The sequence below is a fragment of the Canis lupus genome, chromosome 11, assembly GCF_003254725.2.
Source record: "Canis lupus dingo isolate Sandy chromosome 11, ASM325472v2, whole genome shotgun sequence".
NCBI classification, from domain to species: domain Eukaryota; kingdom Metazoa; phylum Chordata; class Mammalia; order Carnivora; family Canidae; genus Canis; species Canis lupus.
The window spans coordinates 8416-33065 of NC_064253.1; the positions used below are offsets into that span (position 1 = coordinate 8416).

The 24650-nt window shown below is 45.2% G+C and overlaps 1 long non-coding RNA gene across 1 annotated transcript; it reads left to right on the top strand.

The window, feature by feature from the left end:
* Positions 1-1082: 1082 nt before the first annotated feature.
* Positions 1083-23467, top strand: LOC125756023 (uncharacterized). The gene is made up of 2 exons (XR_007413868.1): positions 1083-3445; positions 23228-23467. It is a non-coding gene; the product is annotated as an uncharacterized LOC125756023 (long non-coding RNA).
* Positions 23468-24650: the final 1183 nt, after the last annotated feature.

Sequence of the window (24650 nt, forward strand, 5' to 3'; positions counted from 1 at the left end):
CCTACAGAATGGGAGAAGATATTTGCAAATGACATATCAGATAAAGGGCTATTTTCCAAGATCTATAAAGAACTTATTAAACTCAACAGCAAAGAAACAAACAATCCAATCATGAAATGGGCAAAAGACATGAACAGAAATCTCACAGAGGAAGACATAGACATGGCCAACATGCATATGAGAAAATGCTCTGCATCACTGGCCATCAGGGAAATACAAATCAAAACCACAATGAGATACCACCTCACACCAGTGAGAATGGGGTAAATTAACAAGGCAGGAAACAACAAATGTTGGAGAGGATGCGGAGAAAAGGGAACCCTCTTACACTGTTGGTGGGAATGTGAACTGGTGCAGCCACTCTGGAAAACTGTGTGGAGGTTCCTCCTAGAGTTAAAAATAGACCTGCCCTACGACCCAGCAATTGCACTGTTGGGGATTTACCCCAAAGATACAAATGCAATGAAACGCCGGGACACCTGCACCCCGATGTTTATAGCAACAATGGCCACGATAGCCAAACTGTGGAAGGAGCCTCGGTGTCCAACGAAAGATGAATGGATAAAGAAGATGTGGTTTATGTATACAATGGAATATTACTCAGCTATTAGAAATGACAAATACCCACCATTTGCTTTAACGTGGATGGAACTGGAGGGTATTATGCTGAGTGAAGTAAGTCAGTCGGAGAAGGACAAACATTATATGTTCTCATTCATTTGGGGAATATAAATAATAGTGAAAGGGAATATAAGGGAAGGGAGAAGAAATGTGTGGGAAATATCAGAAAGGGAGACAGAACGTAAAGACTGCTAACTCTGGGAAACGAACTAGGGGTGGTAGAAGAGGAGGGGGGCGGGGGGTGGGAGTGAATGGGTGTCGGGCACTGGGGATTATTCAGTATGTTAGTAAATTGAACACCAATAAAAAATAAATTAAAAAAAAAAGGAAGGAAAGGAAGGACGTGAAGGCCTTCTCAGGAGCATCAAGGAGAATAAATAATGAGACTGAACCAAAGAAGCACAAGACTTGTGCACTGAGCCATCCAGGCTCTGGGAGGCCGTCCTGGGCTCGTGGGGGTGGGAGCCTCATCTTGTGAAAATGTCTGCAGTTCCTGTAGGCACCCTCAGTTTCAATGTCATTCCTATCAAAATCATGGTGGCAGGTCTTAGAAATAGGAAAAAAAAAATCCATAACATCCATCCTCCCCCACAAATGACCCGGGACTGCAAATCAGTATTTGAGAAGCAGGACAGAGCGGGATGCAGCACTTTCCGATTTCAAATGATGTCACAGAGACACAGGATAAAGCAGTGTGGTTTTCGGGCCCCCACCTGGCTCCGTTGGTTAAGCATCCGACTCCTGACCACACCTCCTGTCCCGATATTAGGGGTGGTGAGTTCTAGCCCTGGGCTGGGCCATGGACGAGGCATGGAGCCTATGTAGGCAAACCAGTCCCACGGCGGGTGGTCCCAGTATAAGCTGAATGAGCAAAACAGAGAGTCCAGAAGGAAATGTGCTGTGATACAACTGATTTTTTAACTTAATTTAATTTAAACCCAATTAATTAATGGATAGTGTATTATACTTTCAGAGGAAGAATTCAGGGATTCACCAGTTGGAGATAACAGCAGTGCTCATGACATCACATGCCCTCCTTCATGCCGGTCTCCTGTTAACCCACCCCCCCGCCTCCAACGCCCCTCAGTTTGTTTCCTATCATTAAGAGTCTGTATTTCCTGCAACTGTTTTCATCTTGTTTTTCCTTCCCTTCACAGTTGTTATATGCTTTGCTTCTTTAATCCCACCTATGAATGACACCACACGGTCATTCTCTTTCCTGACTGACTTATTTCACTTAACATGATCCCTCTAGTTCTATCCACGTCATTGCAAATGGCAAGATTTCTTTCTCTTTGATAGCTGAATACCATTCCTCTCTCTATGACCATCATTTATCTCCCATCCTTTTTATCCATCATCTGCCCGAGGGCACCGAGGCTCCTCCCACAGTGTGGCTACTGTTGACCCGGATACTGTGAACATCAGGACATGCAGGTGTCCCGATTCTCACTGCATCTGTATCTTCGGAGTGAGCTCAGGCCGTTCACCTGCTGGTCGCAGGGCGGCTCTATTTGTAACTTCCTGAGGAGCCTCCACACTGTTTCCAGGGTGGCTGCACCAGCCCGCAGTCCCGCCCACAGTGGGAGAGGGTTGAGTGAGTTTTGTGGGATGTGGTAAAAGTCTGGTCCACATTTCATTTCGCGTCCTGTGGGCTCCAATTCCTTGTCCTTTAGTATTTCTGGGGAAGCCGGGTGTTGGGCTCCGTTTCAGTGAGACGTTTCCGAAGCTAACAGGCCACAGCTGGAGCCTGAAAGGAGGCAGGTGCTGTCCCTGAAGCGCCCGCTGCCTCCTGCACAGCCTCCTACAGCGCCTGAGCGTCCCGCAGGGGGCGCCCGAGCCCAGGCCCCACCCAGGGGGCATGAATGGGCAGTAGGCCTAATCTGCCTGCAATAACAGGAGCAAGCCTGTGCTGGTGTAGGCCTGAGGAGGACGTGGGGAAGCGTCCACACTGATGAGCCGCAGCTTCAGGAAATTGTGGGCTTGCATCCAGGCTGAAAGGAGCCCCTGGGCCACTCAGGACCCACGGGGAGTCTTCAGGAAGATATGGGCCCACATCCACACTGACAAGAGCCCCTGGGCCACCTCAGGACATAAGTTGAGGCTTCTGGAAGTTGGGGTCCGCATTCACGGTGACAGGAGCCCCGGTCTCCTCAGAACCCTCAGTGATGTTCGGGAGGACGTTGGGTGACATCTACACAACAGGATGCTGACTTCTTTAGGACCCCCGGTGTTGACTTGGGGAAATATGGGATACGTCCATGTGGACAGAAGACCCCAGCCTTGTCAGGGCCTGTGGTGAGGCCTCAGAAAAATGTGGGTGGCCAATCCACACTGACAGGAGTCTCCAGTCCTCCTCAGGACCCACTGTGAAGTTTTTGGAAGATTTGGGGCCACATCTATGCTGACAGGAGCCTCCAGCCTCCTCAGGTCTTATGGTGAGGCTGAGGAAAATGTGGGGCCACGTCAATCCTGACAGGACCTGGACTTTGGCTTCTGGAAATTTGGGGCTGCGTCTATGCTGACAGGAGCCCACAGCCTCCTCAGGATGCGCCGTGAGTTTTCTGGGGGATGTGGGGCCATGTCCAGGCTGACAGGAGCCCCCGGCCACCTGAGGACCTGCTTGAGGCTTCCAGAGGATGTGAGGCATAGTCCACAGTGACAGGAGATCCAGCATCCTCAGGACCCGCTGACTATGACTCAGGAACACGTGGGGCCACGTCCGCACTCACAGGAGCCCTGCTTCCTCAGGACCCCCTGGAGGACTCTGGAGGCACCGTTGGGGGCCACGTCCACATCAGAAGGGACTACTCAGAACCACAGGGTAAGTGAATGGGTAGAATGAATGGTAGGGTCAGGGGAGGGGAGGCAGTTGGTGGTTAGGCTTAGGTTAGATGTTAGGTGTTTGTGATTAAGCTTATGGTTACGGATTACAGGTTAGGGTGAGGGATAAGGGTAAGGGTCAGTGGTTAGGAGTTAGGATGGGTGTTAGGGACTAGGGAACGGGGTTAGGGTTAGCGATAGAATTTTGAGTTAGGGTTAGGGTTTAGGCTTTAGGGAATAGGGCAGGAGGTTTGGAGGTGGGGTTAGGGTTATGGTTACAGTTAGGGTTGGGCTTAGGTTTCCATTTAGGGTTAGGGGTTAGGTGTGAGTTAGGGTTAGGGTAAGGGTTAGGGGTTAGGGTAAAAGGCTATGTTTAGGGTTAGGGCGAGGGTTAGGTTTAGGATAGGGGTTAGTGCTAGGTTTAGGGTTAGTGTTTAGTTAGGGATTAGGGTCAGGTCAGGGTCAGGGTATGGTTTTGGAAAAGGTTAAGAGATAGGTTTAGAGTGTAGTTTAGGAGTTAGTTTTAGGGTACAGGTTAGAGTACAGTTTGGGGTATGTGATAGGATTGGTATTGGGTTAAGGTTAGGGTACAGGTTAAGGTTAGGAATAGGATTTGAGTATATTAAGTTAAGGTTAGGGTTAGAGGTTAGGGTTAGATTTAAGGTAGGGGTCAGGCTTAAGGGTTCAGAATAGGTTTAGGATTTAGGGTGAGGGTTGGCAGAAAGGTTCAGTGAATGTGTTTTGGTCTTGGGGTTTGTGTTTGGTTTTCGATTAGTGATGGGTTTTGTTTAAGGGTTACGTTAACATTAGGATTAACATAGGGTTAGGGTTATGTCTGTGTATGGTTAGAGTTTGGGTCTTGGCATGTGCCTGCACTCGGACTCCTAGTATTGGGCAGTTTAGTTTTATGCACTCTAGGTTTTGGGTTCAAAGATAGCATGACTCCACCAAGTCAGTGGCCTCCCCGGAGAATCAAAATACAGGCTTCTGCTGGGGTCAGAATAGACATGGCAGGCTTCTCCCGAGCTGAGCTAAGGAGGGGATTTGTGTCTCCTAAGACTCTTTATTTGGATTTTCAGTTGTCTTTCTGATATTATCTCTACTGCGCCCATGTTTCATCAATACTACCAATTATTATTTTAAAGTTTTACTTGAATTCCTGTTTGTAAACAGTATGATATAGCTTCCGGTTTACCACATAGTGATTCAACCCTTGGATACAATGCCTGGTACTAGTCACAGGTGCCCTCCACTGTCCCTATCCCCTGATTCCCCATCCCCCCCTTCCTCTGGTATTTATTAGTTTATTCTCTGTGACTAAGAGTGTGTCTCTTGGTTTGCTTCTCTCATCCCCCCTGAGCCCCTTTGCCAGTTTGTTTGGTTTCTTAAAATCCACATGTGAATGCAATTGTATGGTATTTGGTATCTGTCTTTCTCTGACTGAGCTCATTTAGCATAAATCCTTTCCACTCCTTCCACGTCATTGTAAATGGCTTCATTTCATCCCTTCTGATGACCCAGTGATGTCGCAGTGTGTATATTTACCACATCTTTCTGCCCATTCATCTGCCGATGGACATCTGGGCTGTATCCACAGTTTGGCTGTTGTTGATTACACTGCTACAAACACTGTACTGCGTGTTTAGAATCTACTAAAGTACTTTTGTATCCACGGGGTAAATACCTAGCTCTGCAATTTTGGAATCGTAGGGTAGCTCTATTTTTAACTTCTTTTTTAAAAATTTTTTTATGATAGTCACAGGCAGAAACACAGGCAGAGGGAGAAGCAGGCTCCATGCACTGGGAGCCCGAAGTGGGATTCCATCTCGGGTCTCCAGGATCGCGCCCAGGGCCAAAGACAGGCACCAAACCACTGCACCACCCAGGGATCCCCTTTTTTTAACTTCTCGAGGACCATCCACACTGTTTTCCACAGTGGCTACATCTTTTTGCATGCCCACCAGGAGTGTAAGGGTGCTACCCCTTCTCCATAGCCTCACCAACACCTGTTGTTTCTTGTGTTGTTAATATTAGCCATTATGACGGTTGTCAGGTGACATATAATTGTGGCTTTGGTTTGCATTTCCCTGATGATGGGTGACGCTTAGTGTCTTTCCGTGTGTCTGGTGGCCATCTGGTTGTCTTGGCAGAGACAAAGTCCATTCATTTTTCTGCCCATCTCCAGTTGCATAATTTGTTTTTAGGATCTTGAGATTTATATTTCCTTTATGTGTTTTGCATACTAACTCTTCATTGGATGTGTTGTTTACCAATTACTCCTTTTATTTTGTATGTTGCCTTTTAGCTTTGGTTTTTTCCTTCACTTTGTGGAAGCTTTTCAATTTGATGAATTCCCAATAGTATTTTTGCTTTTGTTTCCTCACCTCAGAGGCATATCTAGAAAGAAGATCCAGGGATCTCTGGGTGGCGCAGCGGTTTAGTGCCTGCCTTTGTACCAGGGCCCAATCCTGGAGACCTGGGATCGAGTCCCACGTCAGGCTCCCTGCATGGAGCCTGCTTCTGTCTCTGCCTATGTCTCTTTCTCTCTGTGTGTGTGTGTGACTATCATAAATAAATAAAAATTAAAAAAACAAATTTTATATATATATATATATATATATATATATATATATATATATATATATAAAAGAAGATCCAATGGCCAATGTCAAAGACGTTGTTGCCTATCTTTTCTTCTTTGTATGGTTTCAAGTCTCACATTTAGGTCTTTCATCCATTTTGAATTTATTTTTTATATATATGGTGTAAGAAATGGAGCAGGGGTATGATTGTGGTGGAGTGTGGGGGATGGTGTAGGGGGGATGGTGTTGGGGTATAGTGTGGGTGGGGATTGTGTGGGGCTGTGTGGGTGTGAGGGGGATCATTTAGGTGGGATGCCTTTGGGGATGATGATGTAGGGGGATGGAGTGGGAGTGGGGAATGAGGGGGATGTCGTGGGGGGCTTGCGCACACAGGGTATCTCCTTCCCCTAAGATGCACAACGAGACGTCTACAGTTAAAGGCGACCCCAGTCTGGGGTTTGTTGTGACACCTGCCCCTGGGGCGCGGTGTGGTCAGTGCAGGGCCGTGGCTGGACCGGGAGCATTATCTGGGGGTCATCATAATATGCATGCTTTCAAATTGCAAATTGTCTCAAATTAAATGCATAGAATTTAGAAATATATAAAGCACCGAGAGTGGGTGTCACTCTGACCCGTCCGACCCTCATGGGATCGATGTGTATCCTGCTCCAGCCGCGGCCATGCCACCTGGCCCCCAGGTCCGGTTCCTGCCCCTCACATCCCCCACCCCATCCCCTGCTTCTCATGGGGCCGTCCCTCTCCCCTTTGGTGTTCAGCTCCCATGGCAACCCCTGGAGGCCCCATCCTAGTGGCCTCCTCATCCCTGAGGCCCAGAGGGGTGGGCACGGTGGTCATCCCAATCACCCTACCATGGAGTGGTGTGTTGTTGGCTGCTGTTGCTCCCCCTGGTGTCAGAGGCCCCGTTTTCCCTACACAGAAGCCCCCGGGGCCCCAAAGCCCCCTGGCCCAGCAGCCTCACCCGACCCCTAGCAGTCCTAATATATGATGTGGCTGCCGAACGTCCTGTTGACGTCCAGGTCTACCTGTGTGATGTCCCTGGAGGAGACCAGGGCCTCCTCCTTCATTTCCTGTGGGAAAACCGGGGAGGAGGAGCAGGCGTCAGGGACAGACCCCGACCTGTCACGAGCTGCCATGTTGGGCAGGGAGCCCTGTGGTCACCATGGGAGTGTGTCCTGCCAAAACCTCCTTCCTTCCTCTGGGATGCCAGGGATGGGGGGAGTCCCCACCGTGCCCGTGGGACCTTTGTGAGGGCCTGTACCCAGTTGTTGTGGGCGGGGAGGTGACGGAGTGTCAGCCTGGTTGGGAGGGGATAGGGGTTCAGCCAAGGTGGGAGGGGACATGGGGGTATTGTGCCCAAGATTGCGTATCCGAGAAACCACTAAGGAGCTGACACCGATGCAAACACACAAGGGTTGAATTCCAAACTCGAGTTTGCGTCCCAGTACACCCAACACAGCGGAGCAGGGACTAGGACCCGGAGTTGGGTTTTAGCTTAGTTTTAAGGGCTGGTCTCAGGGACCTCCAGAAGGGCTGGAGCAATTCCTCAAGTTCTGTTTACATTTTGATATGGGGCCTTCAAGGGCATTGAGCTCTGCTCTCATTCTAATAGGGGCTTCCTGCCCTTGGCCTGGGCTCTGTTTTGATTCTATTGTGGGGCTTTCTAGGACATTAAGCTGTAAACTTTTGTTTTTTTCCTGTAACTGAAGTAATGTAAATTTCATCTCTTCTTCACAGGGGCCTGGGATGGCTGGGCGTGTGCGAATGCTGAATTTAAATTGGAATGGCCTTAATTTTCTCGGCCTCCATGTGTCCTGTCCCATCCTATCTAGTTCCTTCCCCCTTCCCAAGAGCTCCTAAGAGAGCAATTGCAAATGACCTCAGCGTGGCATCCTGTGTTGGGGGGACAGGCCCAGTGATTGTGATCAGGAAGACCTGGTGTGTGGGTGTCCCAGCTGTGCAGCAGGATTCGATGCTGCTGACTCTTATTCCCTAAGGCTATCTTGACAACTGACTTCGTACATAGAAAAACTCTCCTTTGTCTTTAAAAGATGAGGAGCGGTCAAAGTGTTTTTTCTCTGCCCATCTGATTGCTCAGATTCCAATGTGAGACGTATTTCCTGTTAATAAGGATAATTTACTATCCGTAGTACTATGGTTAAAATATTCTGACACAAGTAGTTCAGAGGGATGAGGGTTTCTCATCTCTTTCTTCACAGTTCAGTCACTCATTAGAAAATGCATCTTTATGGATTTGGAAAGTACTGAGAGACATTATTACCAATGGTCCTATTATTATGTGAAGGATTCTTCCCTGAGATTCTTCCCCTGTTTCAACTGACACTGAAACACTGTGAACTCTTTGGAAGACAAATGTCAAGGAAATAAATGTTATGCATTGCTAATTTTAAATGCACTTGCAATATGGTGTCTATTGTACTAGAAGTATTTTTATCTGATTTTTGCTATTTATTATCCTTTACTGCTTTTCAGGTTGAGGAGGCATTATACGTGTTCATAAGTGTTTTTCTTTCCTTCTGATCTAAAATTCTTACTATGTTTCCATCAAAGGAACTCTTTAAGAATAAGGCAAAGTTAATTCAACTATTCTTAAAATGTCTTCACACTTGGAGCCTGATTCATTTAAGTCAATTTTCAAAATAAATCTTATTTATTAGGAAAAAAACAAAGATTTATAGGGAAATTGAGAAGATACTACAGTGCATTCACATGCACTTGCACTCAATTTCTCCAATTATTGATATCTTATATTAGTACGGTACAAATATTAGCTAATGAATCAATATTAAAATAGTCACAATAACTAAAGACCATACTTTATTCAGATTTCCTTAGTTTTTGCTAAGTTACCATCCCTCATATCACATTCCATTTGTCCTCCTGTTTTCTTAGGCTCCTCTGGATTGTGACAGTCTTTCAGCCTTTCCTTGTTGTTGTTGAACTGGAACACTTTGAGAAGTAGAGTATTTTGTAAAATTTCCCTCAGTTGGGACATGTCTCATTTATCTCATGATTGAACAGTTTTTGTGGATTATATACAGAGATATACTGCCATTTTCATTATATCATATAAAGGATAGATACTATCAACATGATTTATCAGTCTTGGTATCAATCTGATGATCTTGCTGAGGTAGTGTTTGTCACCTTTCTCCGCAGTAAACTGATCCTTTATTATTATTATTAATTATTATTATTATTATATTATCAATATTATTTTAAGTTTTTCACATTATATTTTGTAGAAGGAAGTTACTATGTGTATTCCACACATAAGAGTGGGAAGCTATGCTCATGAACTTGACGGTGGAATGTCTGCAAAAATTGTTTGAAATACTTCTACATGGGAGATTTCTCTCTTGTGGGTTTGTTTCTTTTTCAAATATATTTTTTATTTATTTGAGAGAGAGTGGAGAGAAAAAGCATGAGCGAGAGGGGCAGAGGGAGAGGGAGAAACAGGTTTCCTGCTGAACAGATAGCCTGCCTTGGGACCTGGATCATGATCTGAGCCTAAGGCTTAACTAACTGAGCCACACAGGTGCCACTCTTCTTCTTCCTTCCTTCCTTCCTTCCTTCCTTCCTTCCTTCCTTCCTTCCTTCCTTTCCTTTCTTCTTCTTTCTTTCTTTCTTCTTTCTTTCTTTCTTTCTTTCTTTCTTTCTTTTTCTTTCTTTCTTTCTTTCCTTCTTTCTTCTTTTAATAATAATTTTATTTTTTATTGGTGTTCATGTCGCCAACATACAGAATAACTCCCAGTGCTCATCCCGTCAAGTGCCCCTCTCAGTGCCCGTCACCCATTCACCCGCACTCCCTGTCCTCCTCCCCTCCCAGCATCCCTCGTTACTTTCTCAGAGTTAGGAGTCTTTATGTTCTGTCTCCATTTCTGATATTTCCCACATATTTCTTCTCCATTCCCTTATATTCCTTTTTACTATTATTTATATTAACGCATTGAATGACAACATACGTTTGTCCTTCTCTGATTGACTTACTTCACTCAGCATAATACCCTCCAGTTCCATCCACATTGAAGCAAATGGTGGGTATTTGTCGTTTCTAATGGCTGAGTAATATTCCATTGTATACATAAACCACATCTTCTTTATCCATTCATCTTTCGATGGACACCATGGCTCCGTCCACAGTTTCGCTATTGTGGACATTGCTGCTATACACATCAGGGTGCAGGTGTCCCAGCGTTTTATTGCATCTGAATCTTTGAGGTAAATCCCCAACAGTGCAATTGCTGGGTCGTAGGGCAGGTCTATTTTTAACTCTTTGAGGAACCTCCACACAGTTTTCCACAGTGGCTGCACCAGTTCACATTCCCACCAACAGTGTAAGAGTCTTCCCTTTTCTGCGCATCCTCTCCAACATTTGTTGTTTCTTGCCTTGTTAATTATCCCCATTCAGTGGTGTGAGGTGGTTCTCATTGTGGTTTTGATTTGTATTTCCCTGATGGCAAGTAATGCAGAGCATTTTTCCATGTTCATGTTGGCCATGTCAATGTCTTCCTCTGTGAGATTTCTCTTCATGTCTTTTGCCCATTTCATGATTGCATTGTTTGTCTCTTGGTGTTGATTTTAAGATGTTCTTTATAGATCTTTGAAACTAGCCCTTTATCTGATACGTCATTTGCAAATATCTTCTCCATTCTGTAGGTTGTCTTTTAGTTTGGTTGACTGTATCCTTTGCTGTGCAAAAGCTTCTTATCTTGATGAAATCACAATAGTTCATTTTTGCTTTTGTTTCTTTTGCCTTCGTGGATGTATCTTGCAAGAAGTTACTGTGGCCAAGTTCAAAAAGGATGTTGCCTCTGATCTCCTCTAGGATTTTGATGGACTCTTGTCTCACATTTAGATCTTTCATCCATTTTGAGTTTATCTTTGTTTATGGTGAAAGAGAGTAGTCTAGTTTCATTCTTCTGCATGTGGATGTCCATTATCCCTGCACCATGTATTGAAGAGACTGTCTTTCTTCCAATGGATAGTCTTTACCCCTTTATCGAATATTAGTTGACCATAAAGTTCAGGGTCCAATCCTGGGGTCTCTTTTCTGTTCCACTCATCTATTTGTCTGTTTTTGTGCCAGTACCACACTGTCTTGAACCACAGCTTTGTAGTACACCCTGAAATCTGGCATTGTGATGCCCCCAGATATGGTTGTCTTTTTTAAAATTCCCCTGGCTATTCAGGGTCTTTTCTGATTCCACACAAGTCTTTTTTTTATGATAGTCACACACACAGAGAGAGAGAGAGAGAGAGAGAGGCAGGGACACAAGCAAAGCGAGAAGCAGGCTCCATGTACCGGGAACCTGACATGGGATTCGAACCCAGGTCTCCAGGATCGTGCCCTGGGCCAAAGGCAGGCGCCAAACCGATGCACCACCCAGGGATCCCGATTCCACACAAATCTTAAAATAATTTGTTCTAAATCTCTGAAGAAAGTCCATGGTATTTTGATAGGGTTTGCATTAAACCTGTACATTGCCTTGGTAACATTGACATTTTCACAATGTTAATTCTGCCATTCCATGAGCATGGAATATTTTTCCATCTCTTTGTGTCTTCCTCAATTTCTTTCAGAAGTGTTCTATAGTTTTTAGGGTATAGATCATTTACCTCCTTAGGGTTATTCCTAGGTATCTTATGCTTTTGGGTGCAATTGTAAATGAGATTGACTCCTTCATTTCTCTTTCTTCAGTCTCATTGTTAGTGTATAGAAATGCCAGTTGATTTCTGGCAATTGATTTTGTATCCTGCAACGCTACCAAATTCTGTATGAGTTGTAGCAATCTTGAGGTGGAGGCTTTTGGGTTTTCTAGGTACAGTATCATGTCATCGGCGAAGAGGGGGAGTTTGAGTTCTTCTTTGCCAATTTGAATGCCCTGAATGTCTTTTTGTTGTCTGATTGCTGAGGCTAGGAATTCCAGTACTATGTTGAATAGCAGTGGTGAGAGTGGACATCCCTGTCTTGTTCCTCATCTTAGGGGAAAGGCTTCCCGTGCTTCCCCATTGAGCATGATATTTGCTGTGGGCTTTTCGTAGATGGCTTGTAAGATGTCGAGGAATGTTCCCTCCATCCCTACACTCTGAAGTGTTTTGATCAGGAATGGATGCTCTATTTTGTCAAATACTTTCTCTGCATCTAATGAGAGGATCATATGGTTCTTGGTTTTTCTCTTGCCGATATGATGAATCACATTGATTGTTTTATGAGTGTTGAACCAGCCTTGTGTCCTGGGGATAAGTCCTACTTGGTCATGGTGAATAATTTTATTAATGTACTGTTGGATCCTATTGGCTAGGATCTTGTTGAGAATTTTTGCATCCATATTCATCAGTCGATATTGGTCTGTAATTCTCCTTTTTGGCAGGGTCTTTGTCTGGTTTTGGAATGAAGGTGATGCTGGCTTCATGGAACGAATTTGGTAGTACTCCATCTCTTTCTATCTTTCCAAACAGCTTTAGTAGAATAGGTATGAATTCTTCTTAAACAGTTGATAGAATTCCCCTGGGAAGCCATTTGGCCCTGGACTCTTGTGTCTTGGGAGGTTTTGGATGACTGCTTCAATTTCCTCCCTGGTTATTGGCCTGTTCATTTTTTCTCTTTCTTCCTGTTCCATTTTTTGGTAGTTTCTGGCTTTCCAGGAATGTGTCCATTTCTTCTAGAATGCCTAATTTATTGGTGTATACCCAATAATATAATAATAATTATAGCCAATAATATAATAATATTATAGCCAATAGTATATTTTAAAAATCGTTTTATTTCCTTGGTGTTGGTAGTGACCACTCCTTTCTGATTCATGATTTTATTAATTTGAATATTCTCTCTCTTCTTTTTAATAAGGTTGGCTAATGGTCTATCTATCTTATTAATTCGTTCAAAGACCCAACTCCTCGTTCCGTTGATCTGTTCCACAGTTCCTCTGGTCTTGATTTCCTTGTGTTCTGCTCGAATGTTAATTAACTCTATTCTTCTGTTGGGTGTAGGATCTATCTGCTGTATTTTCTCTAGCTCCTTTATGTGTAACGTTAGCTTTTGTATTTGAGTAGTTTCCCGTTTTTGAATGGATGCTTGTATTGTGATGTATTTCCACCTTAAGGCTGCTTTTGCTGATCCCAAAGATTTTGAATGCTTGTATGTTCATTCTCATTAGTTTCCATGAATCTTTTTAATTCTTCCTTAATTTTCTGGTTGACCCTTTCGTCTTTTAGCAGGATGATCCTTCACCTCGACGTGTTTGAGGTCCTTCCAAACTTCTTGTTGTTATTTAGTTCTAATTTCAAGGCATTATGGACTGAGAATATGCAGGGGATGATCCCAATCATTTGTTATCGGTTCAGACCCTATTTGTGACCCAGTATGTGGTCTATTCTGGAGAAAGTTCCATGTGCACCTGAGAAGAATGTGTATTCAGTTGAGTTTGGATGTAAAGTTCTGTAGATATCTGTGAAATCCATCTGGTCCAGTGTATCATTTAAAGCTCTCGTTTCTTTGGAGATGTTGTGCTTAGAAGACCTATCGAGGGTAGAAAGAGCTAGATTGAAGTCACCAAGTATAAGATAATTATTATCTAAGTATTTCTTCACTTTGGTTATTAATTGGTTTAAATATTTGGCAGCTCCCGCATTCAGGGCATATATTGAGGATTGTTAAGTCCTCTTGTGGGATAGATCCCTTAAGTATGACTTAGTGTCCCTCTTCAACTCTCACTACACTCTTTGGGTTAAATTTTAGTTTATCTGATATAAGGATGGCTACCCCTGCTTTCTTTTGAGCACCATTTAAATGGTAAATGGTTCTCCAACATTTTATATTCAGATTGTAGGTGTCCTTCTGTCTAAAATGAGTCTCTTGTAGACAGCAAATAGGTGGGTCCTGCTTTCTTATCCAGTCTGAAACCCTGCGCCTTTTGATGGGGTCATTAAGCCTGTTCACGTTCAGAGTTACTATCGACAGATATGAGTTTAGTGTCATCATGATATCTCTTCAGTCCTTGTTTTTGTCGATTGTTCCACTGAACTTCTTAAAGGGGAATTTTAAGAGTCCCCCTTAAAATTTCTTCCAGAGCTTGTTGGAGGTCACATATTCTTTCAGTTCCTGCCTGTCTTGGAAGCTCTTTATCTCTCCTTCCATTTTGAATGAGAGCCTTGCTGGATAAAGTATTCTTGGTTGCTTGTTCTTCTCATGGAGGACCCTGAATATATCCTGCCAGCCATTTCTGGGCTGCCAGGTCGCTGTGGAGAGGTCTTCTGTTACCCTAATGCTCCTCCCCATAAAGGTCAGGGATTTCTTTTCTCTTACTGCTTTACGCATCTTCTCTATATGTTTGGAATTTGCAAGCTTCACTATTAAATGTCGAGGTGTTGGACGGTTTTTATTGATTTTAGGGGGGGGATCTCTCTATTTCCTGGATCTGAATGCCTGTTTCCCTTCCCAGATTAGGAAATTTTTCAGCTATGATTTGTTCAAATACTTATTCTGGCCCTCTGCCCCTTTTGGCGCCCTCGGGAACCCAAATTACACATTGCTTTTTCTTCCTCAGGCTGTCGTTTATTTCCCTTAATCTGTCTTCCTGGTCTTTTAGTTGTCTGTCTCTTTTTTCCTCAGTTTCCCTCTTTCCACCAACTTGTCTTCTATGTCACTCCCTTGTTCTTCCACCTCCTTAACCCTCATTGTTAGGACTTCTAGTTTATATTGCATCTCATTCAATTGATTTTTAATTTTGGCCTGATTGGATCTAAATTCTGCAGTCATGAAGTCTCTTGAGTCCTTTATGCTTTTTTCTACAGCCACCAGTAGCTGTATAATAGTGCTTCTGAATTGGCTTTCTGACATTGAATTGTAATCCAGATTTTGTAACTCTGTGGGAGAGAGGCCTGTTTCTGATTCTTTCTTTGAGGTAAGGTTTTCCTTCTAGTCATTTTGCTGAGTGCAGAGTGGCCAAAAACCAGTTGTATTGGGAAAAGGAGAAAAATAGAGGAGAGAAAGAAGGAAAGAAAAGAGAAAAACGAAAAAGAATAAAGGAAGAAAGAAGGAGAAAAGAGAACAAAAAGAAAGAAAAAGAAAGAAAGGGGGGAAAAGGGTGGGGAAGCAAACAGAAATGAAAAAAAAACATGGGGGAGTATCTTCTGATTCTATATACTTTAAGTCCCTTGACTTCCCCTGGAAATTATCCATCTAGCTGGTCTTCTGGGAGAGGGGCCTGTTGTGCTGATTTTCAGGTGTTAGCACTTGGGGGCGCTGCTCTGTCCCCTGCCTGGTGCAGGTCTCAGTGCGGATAGTTTAACCCATGAGGCCCCAGGAGGAACAACCCCAGTGTCAGCGGCCAGCTCTGGAAACCTGTATTCAGCCCCCTCAGTAACTTGGGAGCAGTCCATCTGCAGGGCCTGGAGGCTCTGGGGTGGGGCCGCTGATCTGCTCAGCTCTGGGCAGGAGCGTCCTTGCTGTCCTGGGCCCTCCAGGCCTCTTCCTGTCTCGGGGGAGGCTGAATCCTGGACTGTGTCCCGGCGCCCTGTGCTCCAGGGCCTGCCCTGTTGGATTCTCACTCCCGGCCGCATAGCCGCCTCACTGCGGAGCCACCGCCCAAGCCCCTCCGAGTTGCTCCTGGAGCCCCGCAGCCCCCTCCACACGGAGCCTCTTCCTCTGCAGGAGGCGCCGTCACCAAGCTGCTCCTGGGGCCATGCAAACCGCTCCGCACAAAGCCACCGCCCAAGCCCCTCAGAGCTGGTCCGGGGTCAATGCATGTGCCCTGCAGCCCTTACGGAGCTCGGTGCACTCTTCTGGGAGTGCTGTGTCTGTTAGTGTCCCAGGGAGCCCGAGGGCATCTCCGCTTTCCTGGGGTCCTTCTCTGACTCCTTGAAGGCGCCATTCCACCCTGGAAGATTAGTGCAGCTCCTCCTTCTCCCAGGACAGAGCTCTTCTGTCCTGTGGGCACTCGCCCCGGCCTTAGCCCGGCTCCTTGCAGGGCCCCTCACCCTTGGATGTCTTTTGTTCTTTATTTATTTTTCCCATCTTCCTACCTTGATAGAATCACGAACTTTTCTCACTGTAGCATTCGATCTCGTTTCTGTTTAAATCTCAGGCCGAATTCCTAGATTTTCAGGATGATTTGAAGGTTATCTAGGTAATTTCGTGGGGACAGGTGATTTGGGGACACTACACTTCCGCAATCTTGCCCCTCCTCCTCTATGTTGCCTTTTAGATTTGGTTGTTTCCTTCACTTTGCAGAAGCTTTTCAATTTGATGAAGTCCCAATAGTATTTTTGCTTTTGTTTCCCGCACCTCAGAGGCATATCTAGAAAGAACATCCAATGGCCAATGTCAAAGATGTTGCTGCCTATCTTTTCTTCTTTGTATGGTTTCAGGTCTCACATTTAGGTCTTTCATCCATTTTGAATTTATTTTTTATATATATGGTGTAAGAAAGTGGTCCAGTTTCATTCTTCTGCATGTGGCTGCCTGGTTTTCCCAACACCATTTGTTCTTATCCTGGGGTCAGGGTTAGGGTTTGTTGAAGAGACTGTCTTTGTGCTTTGGATATTCCTTCCTGCCTCGTTGTCGATTAATGGATCATAGAGTTACAGGTTTGTATCTTGTTTCGGCTTTCCATTCTGTTCTATTGACAAGCGTCTCCTGTTGGGAGATCCTTGATTGCTGATTCAATTTCTCTGCTGGTTATATGTCGCTTCAAGTTTCTTATTTCTTCCTTCTTCATTTTTGCTATGTTATATATTTCCTGGAATTGATCTATTTCTTCCAGGTTCTTGATTGCTGGCATATAATTTTTCATAATGTTCTCTTATAATCGTTTGTATTTCTCTAGTGTTGGTTGTAATATCTCTTTTCTCATTTGTGATTTTATTTGGGTCCTTTCTCATTTTTTATTTTTTCTTTTTTAAAGATTTTATTTATGTATTCATGCGAGACACAGAGAGGCAGAGTTATAGGCAGAGGGAAAATGAGGCTCCATGCGGGGAGCCTGATGTGGGACTTTATCCCCCATGTCCCCGGGATCATGACCTGAGCCAAATCAGATTCTCAATCACTGAGGCAACCAAGTACCTTGCTGATTCAATTCCTTTGCTAGTTATGGGTCTCTTCACATTTTCTATTTCTTCCTATTTCAGTTTTGCTTGTATGCACATTTCTAGTATTTTGTCCATTTCTTCCAGGTCTCCCAGTTTGTTAGCATATAATTTCATAGTATTCCCTTTTAATTGTCTAATTTTTCTGGTGTTGATTGTGATCTCTCTTCTCTCATTTGTGATTTTATTTCTTTAGGTCTTTTCTCTTTTCTCTCTTTAGTTTTAAGATTTTATTTATTTATTCAAAGAGATACAGAGAGAGAGAAAGAGGCAGAGACAGAGGCAGAGGGAGAAGCAGGTTCCATGCAGAGAGCCCGACATGGGACTCGATCCAGGGTCTCCAGATCACGCCCTGAGCTGCAGGCGGCACTAAACCACCACACCACCAGGGCTGCTCGGTCTTTTCTCTTTTCTCATTGATAAGGCTGGCTAGGGCTTGATCCATTTTATTAATTATTTTGAAGAACCAGCTCTTAGTTTCCTTATTCCATTCTACTGTTTTGTTGTTTCTGTATTGTTTATTTCTGCTCTCATCTTTATTCTTTCCCTTCTGTAGGCTTTAGGCTTTGTTTCCTATTCCTTTTCCAGCTCCTTTAGGTGTAGGGTTAGGGTGTGTATTGGAGACTTCTTGTTTCTTGAGGTAGGTCTCTATTGCTATGTACTTCCCTCTGGACTGCCTTTGCTACAACCCAGAGGTTTGGAGAAACATGTTTTCATTTTCATTTGTTTTAAATTTCCTCTTTAATTTCCTGGTTGCTCCATTCATTCTCTAGTAGGATGTTAATAATCTCCACATATTTTTGGTCTGTCCAATTTTTTTTTACTGTCGACTTCAAGTTTCATAGCGTCGTGTTCCAAAAATGTACAGGGTGTGATATCAACCTTCTTGTACCTGTTGTACCTGTTGAGGGCTGATTTGTGGGCCATGATATGATCTGTTCTGGAGAATGTCCCATGTGCACTTGAAAGGAATGTGTATTCTGCTTTAGGATGAAATGTTCAGAATATATCTGTTGAGTCCCTGTGGTCCGGTGTGTCAAGGCTATTGTTCCCTCTTGATTTTCTGCATAGACGATTGGTCCATTGCCATAAGTGTTAAAATCCCCTGTCATTGCATTATTATCAGTGAGTTCCTGTACGTTTGTTGTTAATTTGTTTCTATATTTAGATACTGCCATGTTGGCAGCATAAATATTTTGTTGTTTGACCTTGATAGAGAGTCTTTTTAATTATGAAATAATGCCCTTCTTCATCTCTTCTTACAGTATTTGTTCTTTCTTGTTTGAAATTTAAATATTTTATTTATTTATTCATGAGAGATACACAGAGGAGCAGAGGAAGAAACATAGCAGAGTGAGAGGCAGGCTCTCCAAAGGGAGGCTGATGTGGGACTCGATCCTGGGATTCCAGGATCACACCCTGAGCCGAAGGCAGATGCTCAACCACTGAGCCACCAGGTGTCCCCCAGGGTTTCGTTTCAAATCTCGTTTGTCTGATATAAGTATGAGTCCTCCAGCTTTCTTTTGATATCCATTAGCGTGATAGATGATTTTCCATCCCCTGACTTTCAATCTGTTGGTGTCTATAGGTCTAAGGTGAGCATCTTGTAGGCAGCGTACAGATGGATGTTGTTTTTTTAATAATAATTTTATTTATCAGAGAGACAGAGAGAGAGAAAGAGAGAGAGGCAGACAATTATGCAGAGAGAGAAGCAGTCTCTCCACCAGGAGCCCAATATGGGACTCGATCCCAGACTCCAGGATCACACCCTGAGTCAAAGGCAGAGGCTCAACCCCTGAGCCACCCAGGCATCCCGGATCCACTTTTTAAGCTACTCTGATACCCTATATCTTTTGATTGGAGCATTTAGTCTATCAGCATTCAGAGTGACTATTCAAAGATGTGAACTTTGTGCCTTTGTGTTACCCGTAGAGTTGGTGTTTCTGGTGACGTTCTCTGGGCCTTTCTAGTCTTTATTGCTTTTGGTCTCTTTTTTTCCCCCACTAGAAGAGTCCCTCTTAAAATTCCTTACTGGACTGGTTAAGTGGTCATGAACTCCTTTATATGTAGCCTGTCTGGGAAAATCTTTATCTCTCCTTCTGTCCTGTATGACACCCTTGCTGAAGTAAGTATTCATACAAATTGGACTGCAATAAAAATAAATTTAAAAACATAAAATAAATTCTTCTAATATGATTGAGGAAAATGGCATTTAGGAGGAAAACCAGAAGCAGAAAGAGAGGAGGACAGATTTCACCCTCCGTAGCCTTCACAGGGACCTGGTGTCCTTTCCAAGGAGGGGTCCCCCCTTCCGGAGGATGCTTCCTGCCCCTCTGCCCTCCTTGTTGGAACACAGCAGGCACATCTCCGTGCCTCCAGCACCTCTGCAGTCATGGCTTATAGCGTTATCCATGTATCCTATTGGAGACCACAGTTTTGTGTATGTAAGCATCTGGCTGCTGTTTGACAACATTGGGGGGATTCCGACTTTTGTTGGTTTTGTAGGTGTGTGTGTGTCTATCACATGCAGCTATCACATGCAGCTATCAGATCCGCTGGCTGGGTCACCAAAAATCACCAAAATGGTTGGCACAACATCATTTCTGGTGCTTGCGCTGGTCGGTTAGCTGGGCTATCCTGGCAGACCCGGGGCTCGCTCGTGCAGTTACTTTCAGCTGGAGGGTCAGCTGAGCTGGATGTTCCGGCTCTGCCACATTCTCATGTCCAGCAGTGGGTCTGGCCGCCCTGGAAGGCACGTGGGTTCGTCAGCTGTGTGTGCCTGGCGGCGCCCCTGCAGGGGCTAGTTGGGGCCTAGGTTGTGCCCTCTCCTCCTCTCTGGGGGTCTCTCCACGCCCCGTGCACAGAGTTCTGGGAAACACAGAAACGGGCTGGCTGTGCATTTTCGCACCACAACACTTTATTGACTTTCTACAGCAAACGGGCTCAGAGCTGTGGGTGCGTGACTTCCCCTGGGGAGGGAGACCTCTCTGTCCTTTAAGAGGGGGCAAGAATCACACAGGGTGGGGGGATGGGTGCTGGAGTCCCCCACCTGGGAGCATGTGTGGAATCCGGTTGGGGGTATGTGTCTTGAGGTTTCAGCCTGAGTGATGGTTCTGAGGACAGCAGAGCTGACCTGGACTTGCACCTCATGGGCACCTGTGCTGGGTCCCCGCAGGGCAGCTGGACAATGGCCTCGGGCCCTCTGGGGCCCCAGCACATAGAGGAGCCCGCATCCTGGTGTGGGTGCAGGTGGGGCCCACCGGCTTACCCCTCCACAACCCACACTGTGGTGTCCTGGGATCCCCAGGGCTGCCCTAGGTCAGCGACCTGGATCAGTGGGGCACGCCCAGGGCCCAGCAGGCCACATCTAGCTGTGAGAGGGCTCGCTCAGCCCGGGACCAGAATCCAGGGCTGGCCAGGGCCATGTGGGCTGGATCCCATTGGTCTTTGTGTTGGGCCTAGGGCGGGGGCTCAAATCACCCCAGCCCTCACAGAGCCCAGGGCCAGGCCAGCCCAGATCTCCATGGGTTAGGGGCTGGTGTCCTGTGCAGGGTGTGCCGCCCTAAATGAGGGACAGTGGGTGGAGGCAGGGCACAGTGGGTCCTCTGCCCCACTCACCTGCACCCACCCTGTTGAGGGCTCCTGTCTTCCCTCCTCTGTGCAACCTCTGGGTACTCTATGGGACACCCGGGCTTCTGATGGGAGCAGGGTATCCAGAGAATCCCGGGGAGTCTGAGCATGTCCCACAGGGGTACCTGCACCAGGTCCTTGCTGGGGGCCGATGGTGTGGTGGTGGATGTTGTGGGGGCATGGGTATGAAGGTGGTGGAGTGTGGGGGATGGTGTAGGGGTGATGGTGTTGGGGTATAGTGTGAGTGGGGATTGTGTGGGGCTGTGTGGGTGTTAGGGGGATGGTGTATGTGGGATGCCATTGGGAATGATGATGTAGGGGGATGGTGTGGGAGTGGGGAATGAGGGGGATGTCGTGGGGGGCCTGCGGACACAGGGCATCTCCTTCCTCTAAGATGCACAAGGAGATGTCTTCAATTAAAGGCGACTAGTCTGGGGTTTGCAGTGACACCTGCCCCTGGGGCACCGTGTTGTTAGTGCAGTGCCCTGGCTGGACCGGGGGCATCATCTGGGGGTCATCAAAATATGTATGTTTTCAAATTGCAAATTGTCTCAAGTTAAATGCATAGAATTTAGAATAATATAAAGCACCGAGAGTGGGTGTTACTTTGACCCGTCCAACACTCATGGGATGATGTGTGTCCTGCTCCAGCCGTAGCCATGCCTCCTGGCCCCCAGGTCTGGTTCCTCCCCCCAAGACCCCCACCCCATCACCTGCTTCTCATGGGGCCGTCCCTTCTCCCTTTGGCGTTCAGCTCCCATGGCAACCCCTGGAGGCCCCATCCTAGTGGCCTCCTCATCCCTGAGGCACCAGGAGTGTGGGCACGGGAGTCATCCCCAACATCCTACCATGGAGCAGTGTGTTTTTGGCTTCTATTGCTCCCCCCGGCCTCAGAAGCTCAGTTTTCCCTACCCAGAAGGCCCCAGGCCTCCCTCAGGGCCCCAAAGCCCCCTGGCCCAGCAGCCTCACCTGACTCCCTAGCCATCCCAAAATATGGTGTGGCTGCTGAACGTCCTTCTGACGTCCAAGTCTACCTGCGTGATGTCCCTGGAGGAGACCAGGGCCTCCTCCTTCATTTCCTTTGGGAAAACTGGGGAGGAGGAGCAGGTGTCAGGGACACAGACCCCGACCTGTCACGAGCTGCCATGCTGGGCAGGGAGCCCTGTGGCCACCATGGGAGTGTGTCCTGCTGAAACCTCCTTCCTTCCTCTGGGAGGCCGGGCATGGCAGGAGTGCCCACTATACCCGTGGGACCTGTGTGAGGGCCTGTGCCCAGCTGTTGTGGGCGGGGATGTGACTGAGTATCACCCTGGGTGGAAGGGGATAGGGGTTCAGCCAGGTGGGACGTGACATGGGGGTGTTGTGACCAAGATTGCGAATCCGAGAAACCACTACGGAGCTGACATTGATGCAAACCCACAAGGGTTGATTTCCAAACTCGAGTTTGCGTCCAAGTACACCCGACACAGCAGAGCAGGAACATGGACCCCGAGGTGGGTTTTTGCTTAGTTTTAAGGGCTTGTCTCGGGGACCTCCAGAAAGGCTGGAGTAATTCCTCAAGTTCTGTTTATATTTTGATATGGGGCCTTCAAGGCATTGACCTCTGTTCTCATTCTAATAGACACCTCCATCCCTTGGCATGGGTTCAGTTCTTATTCGATTGTGGGGCTTTCTAGGATATTAAGCTGTAAACTTTTGTTTTTTTTTTTTTTTACTGTAACTGAAGTAATGTAAATTTCAGCTCTTCTTCACTGGGGCCTGTGATGGATGGACTTGTTCGAACGCTGAACTTAAAGTGGAAAGACCTTCATTTTCTCAGCCTCATTGCATCCCCTTCCCTCCTATCTAGCTCCTTCACCTTCCCTGGAGCTCCTGAGAGAGCAATTGCAAATGACCTCAGCATGGCAGTGTTTGTTGGGGATCAGGCCTAGAGATTTTGGATCAGGAAGAGCTGGGGTGTGGGCATCCCGGCTGTGCAGCTGGATTCGATGCTGCAGACTCTTATTCCCTAAGGCTATCTTGACAACTGACTTTGTAGGTAGAAAAGCTGTCCTTTCTCTTTAAAAGATGAAGAGCATGGGGATCCCTGGGTGGCTTAGCCATTTAGAGTCCTGCCTTTGGCCCAGGGCGGGATCCTGGAGACCCGGGATCAAGTCCCGCGTCGGGCTCCCAGTGCATGGAGCCTGCTTCTCCCTCTTCCTGTGTCTCTTCCTCTCTCTCTCTCACTGTGTGCCTACCATAAATAAATAAAATTAAAAAAAATAAATAAAAGATGAAGAACGAGTCAAAGCCTTTTTTCTCTGCTCCACTGATTGCTCAGATTCCAATCTGAGATGTATTTTCTGTTAATAAGGATAATTTACTATCCGTAGTACTATGCTTAAAATATTCTGACACAAGTATTTCAGAGGGATGAGGGTTTCTCATCTCTTTCTTCACAGCTCAGTCACTCCTCAGGAAATGCATCTTTAAGGATCTGGAAACAACTTAGAGGCATTAATACCAATGGTCCTATTATTATGCAACGGTTACTTCCCTGAGATTCTTCTGCTATTTCAACTGACACTGAAACACTTTGAACTCTCTGGAAGACAAATGTCAAGGAAATAAATGTTATGCATTGCTAATTTTAAATGCACTTGCAATATGGTGTCTATTATAATACAAGTATTCTTATCTGATTTTTGCTATTTATTATCCTTTCCTGCTTTTCAGGTTGAGGAGACATTATACGTGTTCATAAGTGTTTTTCTTTCCTTCTGATATAAAATTACTTTGTTCCCATCAAAGGAACTCTTTAAGAATAAGGCAAAAGTTAATTCAACGATTCTTAAAATGTCTTCACACTTGGAGACTGAATCATTTAAGTCAATTTTCAAAATAAATCTTATTTATTAGGAAAAAAAGATTTATAGGGAAATTGAGAAGATAGTACAGTGCATTCACATGCCCTTGCACTCAATTTCTCCAATTATTGATATATTAATACGGTACAAATAATAGCTAATGAATCAAATTAAAATATTCGCAGTAACCAAAGACCATACATTATTCATATTTCCTTAGTTTTTGCTACTTTACCATCCATAATATCACACTCCATTTTTCCTCCTGTTTTCTTAGGCTCCTCTGCATTGTGACAGTCTTTCAGCCTTTGCTTGTTGTTGTTGAACTGGAACACTTTGAGAAGTAGAGTATTTTGTAAAATTTCCCTCAGTTGGTACATGTCTGTGGTTTATCTCATGACTGAACTGTTTTTGTGGATTATATACAGAGATATACTGCCATTTTCATTATATCATATAAAGGATAGATACTATCAACAGGATTTATCAGTCTTGGCATCGATGTGATCATCTTGCTGAGGTAGTGTTTGTCATCTTTCTTCGTAGTAATGTGATTATTATTATTATTATTATTATGAGTTATTATATTATCATTATCATTTTAAGTTTTTCATAATATATTTTGTAGAAGGAAGTTACTATGTGTATTCCACACATAAGATTGGTAAGCTATGCTCATGAACTTGAGGGTGGAATGTCTGCACAAATGTTTGAAATTCTTCTACAAGGGAGATTTCTCTTCCTTGTGGGTTTGTTTGTTTGTTTTTCAAAGATGTTATTTATTTATTTGAGAGAGAGAGGAGAGAAAAAGCATGAGCAAGAGGGGCAGAGGGAGAGGGAGCAGCAGGTTCCCTGCTGAACAGGGAGCCTGCCTTGGGACCTGGATCATGATCTGAGCCTAAGGCAGAGGCTTAACTGACTGAGCCACGCAGGTGCCACTCTTTCTTTCTTTCTTTTTTTTTTTAATAATAAATTTACATTTTATTGGTGCTCAATTTGCCAACATACAGAATAACAC